The sequence below is a fragment of the Malania oleifera genome, chromosome 4, assembly GCF_029873635.1.
Source record: "Malania oleifera isolate guangnan ecotype guangnan chromosome 4, ASM2987363v1, whole genome shotgun sequence".
In the NCBI taxonomy this organism is placed as follows: Eukaryota; Viridiplantae; Streptophyta; class Magnoliopsida; order Santalales; family Ximeniaceae; genus Malania; species Malania oleifera.
The window spans coordinates 75903413-75916081 of record NC_080420.1 but is presented as its reverse complement, the minus strand read 5'-3'; positions in this window follow the sequence as shown (position 1 = coordinate 75916081).

Below are 12669 nucleotides of genomic sequence, written 5' to 3'. Positions count from 1 at the left end.
GCTTAGATTAGAAGATGGCGGGCAGATTAAGCCCCTGTTTAGGAGCACTTTAAAAAAGTACTTATAACACTTATTATTTAAAATAAATACTTTCACCAAAAAGTATCGATTATTTATATTACAACAAATACTTATTGTAATAAGTACTTTTTCTAGAATTCCTTTTTTGAAAACTATTCAAGTGAATTTTGAGAAACAATTTAGGATAGCTTTTGACCATTTATAAGTGGTAGTATTCATAGGTTGGCCAATTTTGTAAATATAAGAAAATTTAGTGACTTTCATAATTTTGAAAATACATAAGAAAATAATCATATATTAATTTATCATGCAATCTAATATTTCAATTATTAATGAAACATAATTAAAGTTTGAAATAAAATTAATTTTAATTAATATTAAAAATTAAAAATATTAATTTAATTAAAATATTATTTTAATATAAATTAATAAAATAATCATATGTTATAAATATATATTAGAACAAGATTATTATTAATCAAAAAATAATATTTAATTTTTTTGCTTAATAAAAAATATTTAAATATTAATTAAGAATAATAAATAAAATAATTACTAGTTAAATTTTTAATTAAAAATTAATCATATATTATTTTACTATGCATTATAGCCTATTAATTATTAATAAAATATAATTAAATTATAGAATGAATAAAAAGAACCATCTATAAATTTAAATTAATATTAAAAAATTAAAAATTTCAATTTAGTTATTAATACTGTTTTTAACATAAATGGGTGTGATAAATTTATGTTATAATTATACATTAATAACAATATTATTGTTAATTAATAAATGATATGATATTATAATTATACAGATCCTCCTTGCCTTCTAATCTGTTTACATGCAATGACAATTTCAGCCTAGGCTAAGGGTCAATGCTTAATCCTCTAATGTAATCTCAAGTCTTTAATAAGTATATTTCTTTCAAAAAAACTATATATTCTATCTTCAAAAGGGTAGCAGTGTTTCAATCTGCCCCTTGGAATCTCGAGATTACGCATGCAACAGTGACTCTATGATTCTCATCCTATGCGTGATATTAAATCTGGCCAATTAATCTAATTACAAATTTGTAATAGGTCAACTTATTTTGTAGTAATTTAATAATCTATCCCTTGATTTGCAAATAATTTAATATGTCAATAAATTTGGAAATAATTTAATAATCTATTCCTTGATTTGTGAAATATTTAATTGGTCAATTAATATTTTGATTTTCAAATTTTAAAAAAAGTAATAATTTCCAATCCCTTCTTCAATATGCTAAAGTTTGCATCTCCAAACGATACCTCACGCTTGGTTCAATAATGATTCAAAACCTAAATCGTCTACAAAAACAAGAACAAATTTGGTGTACAAAGACACTTTTTACAAGAGCTGATTAGTACAACAATAAAGCACAATTCTATATACTTCAATTCAAAATAACAATAGAAAAATTTGAAACTTTAGAAGTATATCACTGTGAGCTTCTTTCTTGATGGAAAGAATTCAGAATATGTTCAGAAATTTGAGAGAGTTTCACAGCAAAACTCAGTAGAGAATTTCAGAACGTATGTGAGCAAAAGAGCTTTTGAGAGCATTGTAAGTAAGGAAGCTTTGATTACTGTGTATTGCTTTTGTGTATTGAATCCTTTGTGTTGGAGGGTATTTATAGATGTTTAGAAAAGAGTATTTCGTGTTCCCCAAGTAACTTGAAGTGTTTCTCAAGTTTTCATAACGTTTAGAATTCAAAAACTCAATTTTGGAAACTTCCCGTTATTTTTAAAATTTGAATTCTCGAAAACTCAGTGGACTGGGTACAAAGAGTCAATTGCTTGGGTCCTCTTGGGTTCTCTCAAATTCCTTCTGTTTATTTGGCAGTCGCCTAGGCCATCTCAGTCAGGGGCTTGGACAGACCAAAAAACTTATTTTCCATTTTGTTTCCAAAAACTTTTTGTTCTTTTGTTTTCGTCTAAGTAATTTAAAACTTTTGAAAAATATTTTTCGGGGTTTTGCAAAATGTGGTCTCTAAGTCAACGAGTTTCCTAATAAGTTTCAAATCCAATCATATCATCATTTGAATGAAGTACTTACATAGAGACTCTCTTAAGACTTTAAACATATTCTAAACTTGGAGTCTTCATGCTTGTCATTGGTTGAGTCCATCTTATTTTTAAGCTTCAATTCTTTAGCTTTCATCAAGTCATCTTTAGAATTTATGCTTTCATGTCCTTTAAGCTTTCATTTCCTTTTCATGTAGTCTTGCAATGAGCTTCATGATTACTTGAACTTGAGTTAAAAAAAACTGATTCTTGAAGTATCATCACTTTCAACAAAACATGTTAAATTACCTTATATTTGTTATCATCAAAATAAGATTAGTAAGCCGTGTTGGGTTAACAATTATTTTCCTATTTGGGCGTTATCTTTGATGGAAAGAGAGTCATTATGAAATAAGGAAAACTGGTCCTCTCTTTACCCTATAAAAACACAAAATAACCATCATTATTTGTGTAATTAACATAACATCTTTTGGGGCCAAAAGAGAGAAACTGTTTTTCTCCTACCCGCCATTCTCCAAAGGGTTTGCCTACTCTTCCAAGATTTGCCCAATGGATTCAGGTACTCTAATTATTTTTCGCATAATTTAAAGAGAGAATCATGATTATTCAAGATTTAGGTTTTTAATTTATAGTCTGGGTATAAAGTTTACAAGTGTGTACATGCCACATTATGACATAAACCATAGCATATACCCCTATTCATGAAAAGCAACCAATCAAAGAATATATATACAAGATCTAAAGACCGTATTCGATTTAATGTTGGACTAATCCCAACGTTATCTTTTAGCTCAACTCTACAAAGTGCCCAGTAGAGTTGCCAAAATGTCAACACGTGCGGATCAAGATACGATGCCTCGATGGGGAATGACTATCCAAAGAATGTTCTAAATGTCTTTTATCTTGCACTTTATAAGTTCACGGAATCGCCACTAACCTTTTTTTTTTTTTATCTAGGTGTGGTTAAGTTCACCTAATTACTACCGATTAATTGGTCTCTAACTAATCCTAGGGTCCAAGGAACCAATAGTCTCTAGTCTACATTCTAGAGCTGTGTTCGGGAGTTCAGTTATGTGAGAAGAAGGTATTATGCACCCCCTACATACCCTTCCTTTGGAATGATACCATGATAAGTTCGAATTGTTCAAACATTAATCAAGGTGGTATTTGAATCTTTTTTATACCTTTCCTTTAGATATTATTTCACCTCACAACTATTGGGCAACCTGTCAATGTTGTGAGACTTCTCTCTCCTCAAGAACTGCACGAAGAGCAACAACATGTTCCTCTGGGATTTGTCATCGAATTCATTAATTAAGTTTCATGATGTTGGCAAGGATAGTTTCATCACATGGATTATACAACACATCTATCATGCTCAATCTCAAATTAATACTAAATACATACAATCACATTCATATGACATAATACAATGCTACATGAAAGAGGAGTTTAGTGAATTTATTTATCATGCCACTAAATATTGTTCTACCTTACAACCATCAAGCAACCCGTAAGTGTTGTAAGGCTTCCCACATCTCAAGAACCACATGAAGAACAACAACATGTTCTTCGGGGATCCATCATCAAATTGATTAATTAGCATTTGTAATTTTTATATTATCATTCATTTAGACCATTCATCATTCACATAAAGATTTAATCATAATTTTTTAACAAGTCGCAGTTAAACCATAATAAATGAGGGTCATATGTCATTAAATCATCATAGGCAATTCAAACCATCATTAGCTCTAACAAACATCACAAGCGTGTATGACCACTGAAATTTGGCATCATTCAATCATCCAAACATTTACCAATCGATAAACATACACTCAAAACGAGATAATAGGGGCCAAAGAAGTTCAATTTTTATATGTTCTCTGATCCTTACACTTAAATTAGGATGCAAAGGGGCTTAAAACACTTTTAAGATCTCAGAAATAGAATGATAACATCTTTGAAAATTTTTGGCATTTTTAGGAATTTTTTGTAAGTTTTATGAATTTTTATTAATTTATTAGGAGGTATGAAAATACAAATAAAAATCTCTAAATGTTGAAAAGGGGCCTCTTAAAATTTCCAAAGCATAAATTTAAAGAAAAACTTAAAAGAAAATGCTTTTTAAATTGGAAAAAAAAACTAATTAAAATAAAAAATAAAAAATAGTAAATAATTAAAAAAATTAAGAAAAAAATTGAAATAAAATTAAGAAAAATTATCTTTTCATAATTTTCTAACATCAAAAGTATTTTTATGAACTTTTAAAATGAAAATAGATTATTAAATAAATAAATAAATAATAAAAAAATAAAAGAGGTGGCCAAAGATTTCTTTGGTCATCTTCTAATGAATCATAGACGAAGATGCTAGAAACCTAAAAAATTCAAATGGCTATATCTCTTTCGTTTTAACTCCAAATTGAGCATTGGTTTTTTTTTTTTTTCATTCATCTCTTCTTGATACCAGGAATCATTTCCAATAAAAAATATGGACCAAAAATTTTAAAAAATTGCACTATTTCAAGGTTGGCTAGCCGTCGTTGGCGACCATGGCAACAACCAAATTTTATATTTTTTTGAATTTTTCCCGTATTTTTCTTGCTATTTCTACCCAAAGGACATTAGTTAACCTATTTCATACTATTTTAACCCCTCAAGCACCTAAAAACTCTATCATTTTAAACTCTCCATCCTCGTCTCTTTTTTCTAGCCAACGACACTCTTGTAAAACTCTCCATCATTATGGTGTTTTCTTTGCGAGTTCTAGCTATTTTAATTTTTTTTTTCGATTTTAAACATAAATAAGACCTAAAAATCTATGCTTAATTTACCTTTGATTTTCATCCCAAACATAAATAACGTTATCTTAAATCACAAACACCTTCAAGCATATGGTTGAACATGTGCAATCAAACCCAAGAAATTATAACGTTAATGTAGTATTTTGTAGAAAAAAACACAGCTTAAACTCATGCATCAAGAAACATATAAAAAATCCTATTTTTGGCGTGCAAACAAAAAGACTTTGATACGGAAGACGTCACGTATTCTTAATGATGCAAAAAAAGAGTTGAAGAATGAAACTTTACCTTGATCTTCTTATAGTTTTTTTTTTTTCTCCAAGTTTAAATGATCTTCTTTTTCTAGCTTGAATATTCAAGCTCTTATTTTAGGACCTTCCCGCTCTAGGGTTTTAGATTTTCCTTGTGTTGGTTCCTTCTTTTTGCTTTCTTTTCTTACTCTCTCTCTCTCTCTCTCCTTGGGAATGAACGTACACTCCATTTGCATTCTCTCATGTGTGTTGCTTTGAAGCCTAATCCCCTTTAAATAGAGCAAAGTTAGGGTTTCCCTGCTTTTTCTCTTCCACAAATATCTTTTTTCTTAAAAAGAGCTTACTTTCATGTTTAAAAGGGCTGTTTGGGCCCTATTTTTACCCTATTCTTATCCAATTTTATATTAAATGAGGATAAACTCAAATTCTTAATTAAATGATTCTCAAAACATAAAATTAAAGCTCTGCAATTCTTTGAATTTGAGATTTGCACATTGAAATGCAGGAAAAGAGAACATGTTTTCAATTAATCGTTTTCAAATTCACTCTTAATTGCTTTGTTGGCCTAACATGACTTTCGAATCTTGTTTTGATGATAACAAATAAAGGTGATGTTAACAAGTTGTTGTTTAAGTGATGGCATTTCAGGAAACCTTATATGACAAAGTTCAAAAGGATCAAAGCAATGAAAGTTCAAGATCACAAGGACCATGAAGCCATACTCCATCAACAAAGTGATCCAAAGAAAGCTCAAATGGACCAAGATATTCAAAGCATGTGGACACTTAAAGATGACTCAAGCTCAAGTCTAAGAGGATTCAAAACAAAGACTTACGTGAAGACTTCAAGCTTAGAGTGTTTAAGTCTTTAGGATGAATTATGTAAGTACTTCATACTAAATATCATTTTGAAATGCTTTGAAGCTCATTAGGGGTTGTCATGGAATTAGAGACCTTATTTTAAAACCCCGAAAAATGTTCTTTTAAAATAACAAAGCAAGATGACTAAGTGTTTTTGAAAACTAAAATGAAAATTAGAATTTATATCTATTCAGGCGATTGAAGATTAAACCTTAGGTGCTTGAAGAATTTCTTGAACAAATTCTGAATAGGCTGTATAGGCCCAGGCGCATGACCCTTGCAACCTCAGACACCTGATCTTATTTCAAGTAGAAAATTACACTGTGTTCTAAAACTTCAGGCGACTGACCCCGAGACCTTAGATGCCTGAACACTATTAACGACTATATTTTTTAAAAGTTTTAAAATTCAAATTTATATTTCTTGTGCCCCAAATTTCGTATAAACTTGGGAAACACTCCAAGTAACTTGGGCAACATGAACTAAACCTTTTTGAGCCTATAAATACATGATTTCTTAAATCAAATTAGTACCAAACATTAAAAATATACTCTCAAGCCATAATTGCTCTTTCTCTCTCAAAGCTGTCTTGCTCACCCAGAGAATTGTTGGGATATTTTGAGTCTTTGATCAATCTTCTCAGAGTTCAAACTTTTGAATTGTTGATTCTTATTAAGAGAAGAAGTCTAGTGAATTAATTCTTGAGTTTCAATTCAATTTCTTTTGATATTTGTTTTGAAGATTATTAGTGCTTTCAATTGCACTAACCAGCTCTATCGGAGAGCATCTCTTGTACAAAAGAAATTGTTTCTTTTTTCCTTGTTTCTTTGATGATTCATGTCATTGGATCATTGTAACTGAGCATGAGGTATCACTTGGAGAGGGGGCTCCACCCTAAAGGAAGGATTGTAAATGATTTGTTCTGCCTACAAAGGAACGGTTTAGTGGAATCCTTAGGTGGTCTTGTCTAAGGCGAGGACGTAGGCTGGGTATAAGCCGAACCTCGTAAAAAATCTCGGTCTTACTCTTTACCTTTACTCTTTAAATTTTCAGCATTTATAAACTGTGTTTCTAAGTGCAAATAGCTTAAATTGAGATTGAGAAGACCTTTTAATTTAAGAAAGTACGTTGGTTAATCTTTTGCAGAAACCTTAAAGAGGTAGTTGATTAATCGTTTGCGAAAATCTTGGTTAAAAGAAGTACTTCAATATTCATTCATACAGGGCTTTAATTAAAACTTTAAACTGAGTTTTTGCAAACGCTAAAATAAGGAAGTGCTGCAGCTCTCACAAATTGGTTAAGTATTGTGTGATTGGTTTATTGGTTGTTATTGTTAAAGGTATTTCGGTTTGTGATTGATATTGAGTGTTGATTGTGGTTGGTTTAATTGAATATTTAAATTCAAAACATTCTTGTGTGTTTGATAAGTATACAAAGGGATTGTGAATTTGTAAAAAGGCTTAAAAGAATTTTATAAACCCAATTCACCCCCCCTCTTGGGACTACACCTTAACTTTCATGCTTCTTAAACTCCAAATTAACTGAATTTTTTGCTAAATTGACCTCAGACAAAGTAAGGTTTCAACATCGTTCATGAAATGGGTGTTATAGGGTGCTAGTTCTTTGAATTCCAACATAAAAGAATTAAAAGATTTACCTTCCCTTTTCATAATGGTACTACCAAACCTAATCTATATTCAAAAATATTTTCCTTTATTTTGACTATTTAACACTAAAATAAAGTGGCGACTTCATTTTCTAAAAATAAATAGGCAAGCTAGAGAACCAATGGTTAGGTTGTCTATAATTGTCTAATTTTAAATAGTCACCAAAATATTGACAATCGAAACGAGCCACCCACGCCTGGTGTCAACATTATGTTATTTGAATAAACAAGAAAACACATGATAAAATCTATCTAATAACAAATCTTGGAAGCTATATCTATGTATGCTTATGAGAATCTTGAGGCGAGGGCAATATCTATCTATACAAGGTTGCATAATGTTTAAAAGGATGGTAAATGAATAAAAAGGAAAGAACAAATGTGTTGATTGGTTGAATTTAAAGATAATCCTAAACTAATAAAGTACCATTCGTAGAACTGATGTATAGGGGGTGCTAGAACCTTCCTTTTGTAATTCCTAGTCGATGCCCATTTTTTATCGCATGCTAGGTCTTTGCGCATAATAGTTTTTTTTTTTTTCACATTGATTAATGATAGTTCTCATGCATGCTTGTCTACTCTACTTCGATTAATCTTTGGTTTATATGCATGGCAGTTCATTTGGTCTTGATAAATGTTAGACTTTCATGCATGACTGTTTATTTCATTTTTTTTAATAATGGAATTTGAGAGTCTCTTTTCTCTTGTCATCTTGGAATCTAGGGGTCTCCACGTCATTCCTCATGATTTAATCTTAAATTATAGTTGTAATACCCCGATCCCGCCATGTGGGGTCCGGAGTGTTATGAGAATGACACGCGTCTCTGATACCAATAACGCAGCGCAAAATAATAATAAAATAACCTCAGATATAATATACCAGAGTTCTATATTTGTACATCATCAAACTCATTTCACACATCTAAGTTCTCTATAATACAAAACCTGATAGAAATTAAATAATACATAAAAACTAAAACATAACCGTTTAAATATCACTCACAAAACTCCCCTTCCCTGGAGCTACCTAAGCTCGATCACCTGGATAACCTGAAAAAGATTTAACATATGATGGGGTGAGACATTTCTCAGTAAGGAAGAAATAGTTTACAATAGTGTTTGGTTGAACTGTTTCTAATATAATTAAAATATCCATCTAAAGTGTACACACAGTTCACAAGAAGCCAGATAACATGCCCATAATCACACAAGATCAACGCCTTTATCATCTAATCACATATCCATAACCATCAGTACTTTACTGTTAGTTTCTGAGAATAGGGAAATCTACCCGCCCATACAAGTGGGTTCCCTCTACTCTAGTGTTAACACCAGGGCACTCACCTTTCTCAGTAAGCCATCGAGTTATGTATTTAGGTAAAGTCACCGAGAATAAGGAAGATCACTCACCCATACAAGTGGCTTCTCTCTACTCTGGTACCCCCAATTAATTACTAGCGTACTCGCCTTTCTCAGCAAGCCCTCGGGTGGAGTAATTTACTTTACCCAAAATACTTAATTAATTAAAAGTTGTACACATCTAACACAATCGCTTCACATAATTTCACATATACACCCATATCATAATTAATCCACACAGGATCCATACAACACATATGTCCACATGGGATTGGTCCACACAGGACTAATCAAACCACAATATAAATGTCCACACAGGACTGGTCCACCCAGGACTAATCAAGTCACACAGATTATACGGTCCACACAGGATAAAACAAAAAATACAAGTTACAAAACAACCAATCCATTCATAGTAAATAGGTAAACAAACTCCTCATACCACTGCCAATGTTTACCTCCCAATATAATCGTCCATATAACGACCTTCTCATACCATTGCCAACGTTATATGATGGTTATACCAGATATGATATAACGACCTCCTCATACCACTGCCAACGCTATATCGTAATTTACATGAACCACATTCCAAATCAACATCAGCCAAACATTCAACATATCCATAATTTAACCACAATATACATCACATCAGTATCCGCAAACAATCAATATATTCAACCAGGCAGACTTCACAAAAAAAATTCTCAATCTTAATAATTCCTCATTCCACATTAATCACAATCATTTAATTATCAAAACTGGTTTCAACCACACAATTTTTTCCCAATATAATTTATCTACCTAAAAACATTATTTTCAATACTAGTAAGGTTTAGAAAATTATACCTGTATGTATATAAAAATTCATACTCAAAACTAGTCGTTTAAAAATTATGAAAAAGCCATTATAAAATATTTCCCCTTACCTGCTCCTCGAAATTCGACCTAAAATCAACCAAAACGAGACGCTGAAATCCAAAATTCCAAGTTCCTCAAATCTTAGTACAATACTCCTATAATACTTCCTAAGCTCCAAAGGACAATATTTGTTAAAGGAAATCCAAAATAACTCACTTACCTTGGTTTTTGGGATGTTTCCCAAAGTACTCAAATAAAAAATCTACTCCGCCTATACTGCAGATAATCTTCTCAGGAGTCTCGTGGTAGCTTCCGATCGTCGAACCGAGCTAAATCTAGGCCAGAATTGAAGAGAGAAGGTTGGAGGGCCAAAATTTCTAGAGAGAGAACGGGAGCATGCAGAAAATCGTGTTGAAATGAAAAGAATTCCACTATTTATACACAAGGATTCGTTGACAAGACATGTCGATTCGTCGACGAGTCCTGTACAAAATTTGGCGACGAAATAGTGAACTCATCGACGAATTTCAGTTCATGAAAAACCCTCTCTTGGTATTTCCTCGTCGACGAGACACATACCCTCATCGACGAGCTCAGAATAACATTCGTCGATGAGACCAATCCATTCGTCGACAAACGATTGCTGCCACCTTTTTGAATTTGTTCTTCCTTCCCTTTCTATCTTCTTTATTATCTTAAATTATTTAAAAATTACTTGGGTTGTTACATTCTCCCCCTCTTAAAATAATTTCGTCCCCAAAATTCGTTAGTCACCCATTTACACACCGTTAAGCTAATTAACCTTATTCACAAATCCCAAGCAATTCTAATATGTGCAACGTCAAATCATGCAAAATCAAACAAAATTAACACACATACTAATGTAAATATATTTACACATAAGCATATTACCTGGGCCCTTAGTCTTTCCCTCCTCTGGTGTACCCAACATGTAGACACGCGTCGGGCCTCCGCAGCTGCGAGGCGCCGAGTTGTTCCTTTGGTTCTGATTTTGGTTTGGGGCTGGAGCATTATTTGGCAGTTCTCGACATTCCCGAGCTATGTGACCCTGTTTGCTGCACCTATAGCATATAACACTCCTACCTCAGCATTCTCTTTAATGCCGCTGATTACATCTAGGGCAATGGGGGCGTGATGAGTCGCCCTGCTGTCCCCGATCACTTCTTTATGACCCCTGACCTGCTACATCTCTTTCTCCCCTCCACGACCCTTGTCTGAAATTTTTTTGAGATCGTGGAGACGCAGGCCTCTTCCTTCATTCTGATGCCTCCGTACCCCTCTACAGACTCGACTCTGCCACCGTAGCTTTCTCCACCAACTCCGTGAAATCCTGAATCTGTAAACACGACATATGCTCATGGATCCTCTGATTCAGGCCCCTCTCAAACCACCTCACCTTATGATATTCATCAGGAATCACAGATGGTGCAAAACGAGATAACTCTAGAAATTTAGCGGCGTACTGCTGAATAGTGAGGCGCCTCTGAGTCAAGCTGAAGAATTCTTCCTCCTTTGCATTTCTGGTGGTAAGAAAATATCGGTTATAGATGACCTACTTGAAGCGAACCCAGGTCATTGTGATAGGCATCGCTCGTTGTTCCTTTAGTAGTTTCATTGCATGCCACCACCGTTCAGCTTCTCTAGCCAATTTGAAGGTGGCAAAAAGGACCTTCTACTCCTTAGTACAATTCAACACAGCCAGGATTTTCTCCATTTATTGCATCCAAATCTCAGCCTTTATCGGATCGGTGCCACCCTCAAAAGATGAGGGTTTCAGACGTGTGAACTGGTCAATAGTGCAACCCTAGTGCACTGGTGGATAACTTGTTCCCCTAAAATCCCGTCTCATTTCTTTCCTAACCTAACGAGCTATTCCTTGTAACAGTCGAGAGGTGTCAATCTCGTACCTGCTAGAAGCTCCCATTTCGCTTCCTCCTCCCTCATCCACACCCTTGCCTCTAGGATCCATCCCTGAATATAAATGTATAACAAAGGCAATTTAGAATCTCCACATCTTTATATATATATATTTGACATACACATCATAATGGAAAACCAAATTAATATCCATATCCTCAATTAAACATCCAACATCCAGTTATCCACAATCATATGAACTTCCAATATTTAAATTTCGAATCTCGGTTTCATAACTCGGAAACATCACTGTCAATAAATTTACCGTGGTTTTCTAAAACCGTCGACTGATTCAGAAAATCACAGAAGTCCGTCAAGGGATTTCTGCCTTCGAATTACGAAACAACCTCAAACTCCTGTCAATACTCCATTTTATCCATTCCTACCCTTATTCAATTCAAACATATACTCTTATATTAATCCTCCTAAAATCCGCAATACCGTTATGCTCTGATACCAACTGTAATGCCCTGGTCCCGCCACGTGGGGCCCGAAGTGTTATGAGAACAACGCGCATCTCCGATACCAATAATGCAGCTAAAAATAATAATAAAATAACCTCAGATATAATATACTAGAGTTCTATATTTGTACATCATCAAAATCATTTCACACATCTACATTCTCTATAATACAAAACCTAACAGAAATTTAATAATACATAAAAACTAAAACATAACCGTTTAAGTCTCACTCACAAAACTATCCTGCCCTGGAGCTACCTAAGCTCGATCACTTGGATAACCTGAAAAGATTTAACATATGATGGGGTGAGACACCTCTCAATAAGGAAGAAATAGTTTATAATAGTGTGTGGTTGAACTGTTTATAATACAATTAAAATATCCATCTAAA